Raw genomic sequence first — 9678 nt, 5'->3', positions numbered from 1 at the left:
AATCATATAGCAAGAATACTGAAAGAAATAGTAAAAAACTAGGGGAATTAATGTTGTGTTGGAATTAAACATTATTGTTGGCAATGACTTTTAAGCTGGTAATAATTCATATTATCTGTATGTGCAGTACAAGAAGGAAATATCTGAGGCTTTTAAAGGAGAAATAAAAGGTCATTTTACTTCTCATGGATATCAATCCTTAACAGAAAACAAATGAGAACCACTTGGTACAAAAGTCAACATTTAAAATGCATTTGATTTTGTGGTAAATAGAGCAAAGCATGTATGATAAACAAGACCTTTTCTTTTGTAAGTTTTTCAGAACAGGACTGTATGACTGTTTAAGGTGATGGGAGACCTTGAATATTTTAATGACAAAAGAGAAACTAAAAATAATAGTATAATTAATATTAAACATCTGTTTTAAAGCATGAACATAAGAAACTCTTGAAAACTCTACAGTGATCTTCTCCAACCCATTTCCCTGTGCTACACAGATACCTACATGCAACCTACCTTCAGCATGTAAACTACATTTATTTACATCTTTTTGCTCAGTTCCAATAACATATGAAGCCCATTTTTCCTTTCCTATGTGTAAGGTACTCATACATTCCTGAAGTGTTATGATAGTTCCTGAGTTTATTTAAATGACAAGGCTTTATTTAAAAGTATTGATTGTATAATAAAAACTAATTTGCATTAATATAATGAGGTATTTAGTCTAAATTATTCTAGTGAGAGTAGTTAAGCAAAATTGTTTTGAAGGATTTATTTTCCACTTATGAGTTTCTTTCTTAATGAGGATTACATCCTCAAAGGAGAACAAGTAACTGATAAAAATAGTTTTTTGCCTTTCAATACTATTTTCACTCCTGTTATCTTGTTCTGGAATAAGATGTTAAATCTTTACAATTCAAGACAATACAATAATATCCATCCCCAAATCTTTACTGTAGGTCAAAGAGTTTAAATTGTTGGCTACCTGCATTATAAAACTCACCTAACATTGTTGTTCAAGGTCTCACATTTTCTTTTCTGCTTTGTTCAATTGTATGGAAGCAGTTCTCATCTGATTATATTATACAATGAGAACAAATCTCTGGATTTGCCACATGCTAGTGGCTTTATTAATATTGTAATAAAGTAATTTACAACCCAGTGATGGGCCTGACTACTGCTGAAGAGTCATAATCTCAACCAAATACAAAAAGCAGCCTCTTTGTGTATGTAATACTCCTTGGGTACATCCATGCACAGTTTTGCCCACATCAGAGCTGGAGTGCATGCTCCAACTTGTCTGCCATCCACCTGGTACCATGATGATGATACTAACTGTAATGAGCTCAGTGCCCTGCTAGCCTATAGTTCAACTCAGTGGTATCATCCTTATAACCGTGGAGCATCACTCACGCCAATCCTACCCTTACACAAACCTGTAGAGCTGAAAATCCGCACTGGTGAAAATTACACTGGTGTAAAAAAGCACTCTAGTTCTGAGGTGAGTTTCTGTGTCCATGCTGTCCTATTTGCTCTGCTCTTTAATTGTGTCTCACAGTGGTGTTTACACGGGCTCTGTGTACCTGATAGAGAGATCCTGTACCTGCTCTCCTGATCCACCTCCTCTGTTCTTCAGTCTTTGCAGTCAAGTCGTTTAGCTCACCAGTAGAACACTTCAGATACAGCAGTGCAAACTGGATGCTGAGCCTGGCTTCTACAGCTTTTCTACATGAATGTTTTCTGCTCTTGTAGTAAAAGCTGTTACAAGAGGCAAGTTGCACGTACCTCCCAAGAGGACAGAGAAACACAGCTCTGGATGAGATTGGTGGTGCAGGCTGAGGAAGAAAAAGGAAGTTATTTTCGTAATTTGTTCTATTTTTTCTACTTTGACCATAAACTATAACACCGTTTCTTTTGACTTAGGTCAAGAAAAGGTGAAAGATAAATTGTTCAAGTGTGAAGTTGAGAATAAAGGCCTCCAATGAGTTTGGCTAAATGCTACATTTTATCTGGTATTGTCAGGTAATTAACGTTAGTATTTAGAGAAATAGTTTATTTTGGGTCAAGTCTTCTAAAATAATGTAGTTAATTAAAGAGTATGAATAGGAAAGCTTCTTTGCCTAGATTCTGCTTTGCTTTAGGCTCTGAGACATGAAAGCAATATTTTTATGTTAATTGTCATCTAGTTAAAGAAAGCGACAATTAAAGATAATCACTATTAGAATATATGAATTTGGCAAAATATTTTTTTAAAAATGATAACAATGTTTTCCATGTACTTTATGAGCTACCTGTGGCTGTTTGGCCTTGGCCTATGATCCTGACAGGTGGAATCACACTTGATAGGTATATGATCTAGGAACATATGCATCTGTCACAGAAAACTTACTTTCCCAACTGGGATGATATTAATGGCCCAGTAGGCAGTACTCTTTTATGTGAACTCAGAGTGTTAGAAAGTGCTGTAATGTCCAGGTTTTCCACCTTCTAATTAGTTTGGTGGATAAAGACCACTTTTAGGTAAAAAAAACCCAACAAACAGGTTTCATATTATTCTTGCAAGAATTCAGGTTCTAAACAGCATAGTCTAGAAAAATATAAATTTAAATATAAATTAAAAACTTAGTGATGTCTGTGCTTTGTCTTCCTGTATTGATTTCAGAATACTGTTATGTTGCTATGTTTTTGAACTAATGTTTCAGATCTGAATGCTTTTTAAACAGGAAGTAATGTGAGTACCTTACACTTTAAAACACGTTCTTACAAACTGTTCAGCTTTCAATTTAAAACTCAGGAAAGTTCAGCAAAAAACCTTCAAATACTCACAGCCTTTTTAGATAATATATATATGTGTATACAGAGGCATATATAAAATATTTACTGTGTATTTTTCAGGAAAACTGTTCCCAAATAAGTATTTTATTGGCATGCATCTAAGTAGGGCTAAATATGTTATTTAGTTATTGTAATGCAGAAGTTTCCTGGATAATTTAGATTACACTTGTTGCTAAGAATTCTTTTCTTTGTATCCTTCGAAAAAATGCAAGACTTTCTATGGAATCTAGGTTATACTTACCTCAGTTTTGAGAAGGAACAGTAGATACAGTTCTGAGAAGGGGCAAGCAGAAGTTTGTTTGGTAGAATTACTAGTAGAATTAGAATAGAAAAGAAACAAGAAGAGTTGGAGGAGCATTTTAAAGACATCTTGCATGTCCGTTTTGGAGAAAGTGATTTCTGAAGTTTGGAAGAAGTCCAACACGAGCAATTTTTTAAGTGTCCTAGGGATATGTAACAGGAAATTGCAAACTGCTTAGTTTATCATCAATTGTAAGAAAGGATTTAATATGACTCTAACAGATAAAAAGATTAAGATAAAGGTTCTTGTTTAAAAATAGTTTAACCGCCTTTAAATGGCCAACATTCCACAAGGAAAACAGTCACAGCTTTTCCATTTATACAAAGCTTTTAACAGATAGAGTCCAGAACAGAGAAGTTGATGACCACAAGTAAATGCTTGTTTCCTTCAGAAATGATTCTGTATGATCTTAATATTACAATAATATTTGAGTAAAAAGTGGTAATTGACCATGGAAAAGGAACGCACCAAAAATAGAGGCTGTGGTAGTTTCTGAGGCTCATGTGAGCAGGGCTGTAGTGGGAGTCTGGGGAAGATTTCTGACTTTGTTTATGATGCATACCAGGGCCACGGTACTGCTGCAACAAGGTCAGATAGGGCCATCATCCAGATCTCTTCAGAATGGTTGGTAAGCAATTCTGTTTTCCTTGATGGAACAGTTCCCAGGTCTGTACTAAGAACAGAATGAAGAAAAAGTCCTGTTTCTTTCTTCCTGACCTTGTCTTCATGTGCTGGTCAGGTTCCTTGAGCCCCAAATATTTCCAAATAACAAGGAAATCTTGTAAAATTGTTTTCCCAAAATTGACATTAAGATATTCCAAAAAATCTTTATGCCTTGTCAATATTTTATTCAAACATTTCCTGATTATCTGACAATCAGCTTTATTCAAAGGCTTTCCCTGCAATATTCAAGATCATCCGGACTGTGTCATGGCTCTTCCTTTTTCCTGAAGACTGTTATTTCTCTTGGTGCAGAGTACTGTAATCGTACATAATGACTTCAGTGTAGTCTGTATAATTTCAAATGGAAAAAAAGGCCTTTGTCTGAAAATTCTCTCAAGAGAAAATGAACTTCATTGTGGAGCTTTGGGTCCATTTTGAGCCCAACTTTAAGAGCGACCTTTACATTAAAAGATAGACAGCCATATATACGTGCGTGCAATCTACACATCAAAAAGAAACTGATTCATTGTAATAGGTCTGTTGCTAGGAGGCTTTAGGTACAATGGACTCGGTGACAAACACTGGAGAAAAGATAATTGTGATATCATGTAACAAAACAGTTTTAAAATGTTTTGTTTTTTTGTTTTTTTTTTTTTTTTTTTATCTTGGAGCATATCAGACAATACCATTTGGGTGCCTGAGCTGTAGTCCCAAGCAGCAACACAGTAGCATTTTGCAGTATCATTATAAAACTACAGTGGGAGAGAGCGTTGCCAGGAGAGATACTCTGAAGACTTGACTGACAAAATTGGACAAGTCCTTGTTCATTAGTACATTGCTGTGTTAGGGAGAGACCAACTCTTCTGCTGAGGCAGCTGGGAGAGACCAGCTGAACTGAGGCCAGGCTACTGTTACTCCAGCCAATCATGCCTGACAGGTCTACTTAGAAATTTAACGGTGTTGGTTTTAGCTAATGAGAGGTTCATCCCACACCAAAGCTATCTCTAGCATAGTTCCGATGCAATTACTTTTACTCCCTTTTATAGTCTGTTCTATTGAATTACTAACATATTTCTGACAGAACTGGCCTCTTGCTTCCATGCCGTGTGTCTGTAGATCACCTAAACTATGTGACTGTGGACAAATAATAGATTATCTTTGGGATAAATTTGGAGTCTGGGTTTGGTTGAAGTTATGCTCCTCTAGGCAATAGAGCCAGACTTAGTACTCACGATAGGTTTATTTTCAGTGTGATTGAGTTTTGCCTGTGGTTGTACTAACACTTATTCCAGCACAACAGTAAGACAGAAGTGATTAAATATGTCTGTGGGCAGAGTAATACTGGTCAATAAGTGTAAGCTGGTGGTAGCAACCCTGCAGACACCTGTCTATCCAGAGCCTAAGCTGGGCACTAGGGCATTCAAAAGACCGGGCAAAGCAAGTGGGAGATGGTAAAACACTTTCTTTTTCTAGATATGACTTCTGGGGCTGGCTTTTATGTGAAAAAAGCAATTGCAGTAGATGCTCCTTTTCAGGACCTTAGCTTTATTTCTATATTCACATTCCAGTGCGTGGGATTTCAGTTCTCTGGATAGATGTTTCTTTCTTTAATCTCAACCTTAGAGTGTTATTCAGCCAAGAAAACACCCTCCTTTTGATTAGACCTAGTGCACTTTTCTACACTCCTTGCATTAATTCCAAATCCTAACTAATTAATGTTAAAATATTTCTTGGTGGCAGTCACACTTTTACCAAAGGAATCCTGTTTTGAGGATTTTAAAATGGTGCATAGGTCTTAGCTGACTTTCAATAGAAGAGACCTTAGGATTTAGAATTTGTATTTTACCAAAATATCCTACCACGGAATACATCAATAGGTGTGAAATCTGTGGTCACCTAAAATCAGTTGGGTTTTGCAGTTTCAATTGGAATAAACAGAAGAAATTAAAACTAAGTATCTGGGATTTAGTAGCAGCATGATAGCTATTAACTTTCTGTGGGATTCAGACTTGTAAGTTACAGATGTACTTTGAGAAATTTGCCAAGACTTCTATGAAATACACTGTGGCTAGATATAATAAAGTAACTAATTATCAAGTGTAATTTTTTTTTCTGGAATATGAAGTGTTCTATAATAAACTACTAATCCAATTGAAAACTGTAATTACTAAGAACTGTTTGCTTCTTCCATCAAATTTCAAATGTCATCAAAGCCCATCTTTGACCTTATACTTTGCTGTCTGATACTTTATTTCTGTCACAGAATGATGGTACAGACTTATGAAATTATGATTCATTTAACAAAAGGAAAATTAAATTTAAAAATGGGACTTTATACAGTCTTGCTTCCGTAGACTTCAAAAATGAAGTGAAACTACTTCAGAGCTTTCAAATAGCTAGATTATTCTTGCTGCAGTTTTTACTGATTCTTTATCATCTCATTTGTGAGGTTTACATTAATCATAGCTGGAGACTTAGGTTCCAGGATGTAGCCATGGCTAGGAACATGGAATTCTGAGGCCAGTTCTTTAAGCATTCCATTCTACACTAAAATAGTTGTTTAGCCTCTTTCTGTGGAGTAGAAAGGTTGCAGTGGGAAACCATTCCAACTATTTTAGGCAGCTTCCCTGGGTGGAATGAAAGGATTGCCTCATGTAGTGCCTGTCCCTTCCTACTGACCTAGAGGGAGTCCAGGAAGCTTGTTTAGGTAGGACATATAGTTACTACAGGTTTAGCATGAGGCATAACCCATCACAACTGAAATACCATGCACCTTAATGTCTCCAAAGGGCCTCTGGCTATGCTTTTGCAGAGGAAACACATTTTCTCACTTATATTTATCTCCCGTTCTGCTTGCTGTTAGCGGTATAACTTCTATTGATACCAGCTATACTGCCTCAAGTCCACAAAAAGTAATGTGGCATTTTTGTCTGCTAAAAGGATCAGAAGAATCCAAGTACAAGAGAACAGTGTATTTCCCTGAACCTGGCCTGTCACCTTTCTTCATCCCTTGTTTTGTAGAGCCGAAGCCATATTTTAGTCATCATGCCACTTACATAGGGGTGTGGAATAATCGCTGGAGGTGACTCTAGAAATTAAACTTACGGTTTTAGAAAAGGTACAGCATGGAAGAAGCTTTCAGGGTAGAGTGTAGCTGACAGGTGAGAAAATCATTCCACGGAAGTTCCCTAGGCTCATAACCTTAGATGTCAGCAATGCCAGGAGAACTTGGTGTACTGACTCTAAGAGGATTGTCCAGAGTATAAAGTGGTGTGGAGACACTGTGGCCAGGCTCTGTGGTAAATGGGGACTCGAGGTACCATGGAGCTCATACACTGCATATTTGCTACCCTGAGCCAACAGTCCATCAAGCTTTTGACAAAATACTGTCCTTCTCGGGAACTTCACTCATTATAATATCGTTATAATACCAAAACACACCTCCATCTCAAAAGCTACCTGTCTCTAAGGTGTGACCACCCCTCGCTGGGCACGCGCTTTGAATTTTTCTAGTCTACACCTTTAAAAGCAAAGCGAGGAAATTTTACACCAATCATAATAAAGGTATGTATGACTAGAGCCGCTCAAGCTCCACCTGAAAGGTAAAAAATAGTATAAAATAGGTTAAGAGAAAAAGGGTGTTAAGGAAGATACCGTTGCATAGCAGTCTGACTTCTGGGACCAGTCGATGGGCTGCACCTCTCTTCCCCCCTGTTGAGATGCCTTTGGGCAAGATTTGAGCACTTGGTTATACCAAGTGTTTCCCCAGGAAAACTCAGAAACCTCTCTATAGGTTCACTTTAAATATCCAATGCATTAGAATTTCTTCATATTTGCTTGAAGCACTTGTAGCCTAGCATTGTTACTAATTTTCTTAGTATTTGTGTGTGTCTTGTAACCAGCAATTCTATCACCAGTAATCAAAAAAACCTGCGTATCTGTTGCTTTAATAAATCGTACTATACATTAGTCTAGCTGTGATCATTCTCATTGAACGTGACTGGCCTGGGCATCTGCCAAATTAGTTACTAACAACAAATACTCTGATGGGTGGTTACATCTACAACCCTTAGAAAATAAACTGTCTGAGTCTGAGTCTGAGTCTGAGACTGGACTTAGCCGCACCTAGGCTCCTCTCTGAGAAGGAGTTTAGAAAGCAAGGGCATCCTGTCTAAACATCGCAACTCAACAGTAGGATCTTCCCCTAACCACCCCTCAGACTCCTACCGTTAACACAACAGGGTTAGAAGAATAAGTACTTTTTGCTCTTCTTTAAGTAACAGAGCATGGATAAAGACAGGGTACGTAAAACACTGTATGTCCTTGTTCTCAAAGAGATAGTGATCATTCTTTTTGCAGAAAGTAGTGGCTTAGATTGCTTCATAAGATATGAAATAAGTAACCTGAGTCAGTACTGACTTCCACATACCCAGTTTTGAAAATAATGCTAATTCGGTACAATAGCAAGCTAAAGCAGAATGTGGGTAGCTTGGCATTCAAATGAAACATTCTGGTATTGACAGTACCGCATGCTGAAAGCAAAGCAACTTGTGTAATATGAAGGGATGTATAAATACCAAAATAATTAATAATATGTTTATATAATTTTTTCAAATATTTTAAATTGTCTGATTTAGTGAGCTAAGCACATAGAATGTACCTCTGAATATTACAATTTTTAATAATGTTTGGATTTTTCCCTACAGATTTCAAAGTCAAATGAGTCAATTTTTATCACTGATCTGACTGACTACCCAACCCAGGTCATGTAGTTCTACAGTTGTACTTTGAGTCTTGCTTCAAGCTGATAACTTCTCAGGTCCTTCCAGAATGATCACCAACCCAAAATGCAAGCCAGAGAACCACCCAAATATCTTAGCAGAACTTTCCAAACTTGTTAATTATCTTCAGCTTTGATAACGTATGAATATAGAACCAAGACAATACCCACTATTCAAGGCTTTAGTCAGGTATGAAAAACAAAACCCAAAGCAAGTCAAAATTACATTTTTGCTCCACTCCAGCAAATTTCTACCTTTTTAAGACTGCAGATATCGGAAATGTGTACTAGAGTTCAAAATATGGAAAAATAGTCTCCACAGAATATTGCCAGCTCATAATATCATAACCCATAGCCAGATATAATGTGGATTTATAATTACAGTTCCCAGATGACAGTTTCATGAGACTTTCAAGAGAAAGTCTGTTTTTTTGAAAAGCTGGTGGGTTGCACAGTAATAAACAGAGCCAGCTGGACAAAGAAAACATTGTCAGAAACATCGAAGTATTTGTAAACAAGATAGGACTAATTAATTATAAAAGACACACCAATACAAAGTGCTAGCCTCATCTCCCTTTCCTCACTATACCTTTAATCATAGAATTTAATTTTTCTTCCTTTGCTAAAAAAATTCTGTGATTTTCTATGCTAACTTATGCTACAGACCTGGGTCCAAACTTACTGCCCTAATTAAACAAAAGAAATACCAAAGTTCTAGAAATTCCTTACACGAATCCAGAAAGTTCTTCTTATCTGTAGCATACACACAAGTTAAAGTAACCTAAATCTATTTTGCTAACAAAAATTAATTTGCTGCTGACTTCAAATTTGTAATGACTAATAACTACAATAAAACCATAAAATCTGTTCCTTTTTTCATATACTGTAACTTTCTACCACTGCAAAACCCAGGGAGTTTTGATAACTTTCAAAGTTCTGTTAATGTTAACTCTTGCAAAACTGTGATACTCTGATAGTGGTTTCTCCATATTTGGAAGATTTCCATGAATATATAAACATTCAGCAACCCATATTCATAGTTCAGCCTTTTTCATGTTAAGGTGTTATTCATATTATGCTTTTTTCCCCGTCTAAAGTT

The sequence above is a fragment of the Phalacrocorax aristotelis genome, chromosome 1 (genome assembly GCF_949628215.1).
Source record: "Phalacrocorax aristotelis chromosome 1, bGulAri2.1, whole genome shotgun sequence".
NCBI classification, from domain to species: Eukaryota; Metazoa; Chordata; class Aves; order Suliformes; family Phalacrocoracidae; genus Phalacrocorax; species Phalacrocorax aristotelis.
Note: the sequence above shows the minus strand (reverse complement) of the source record.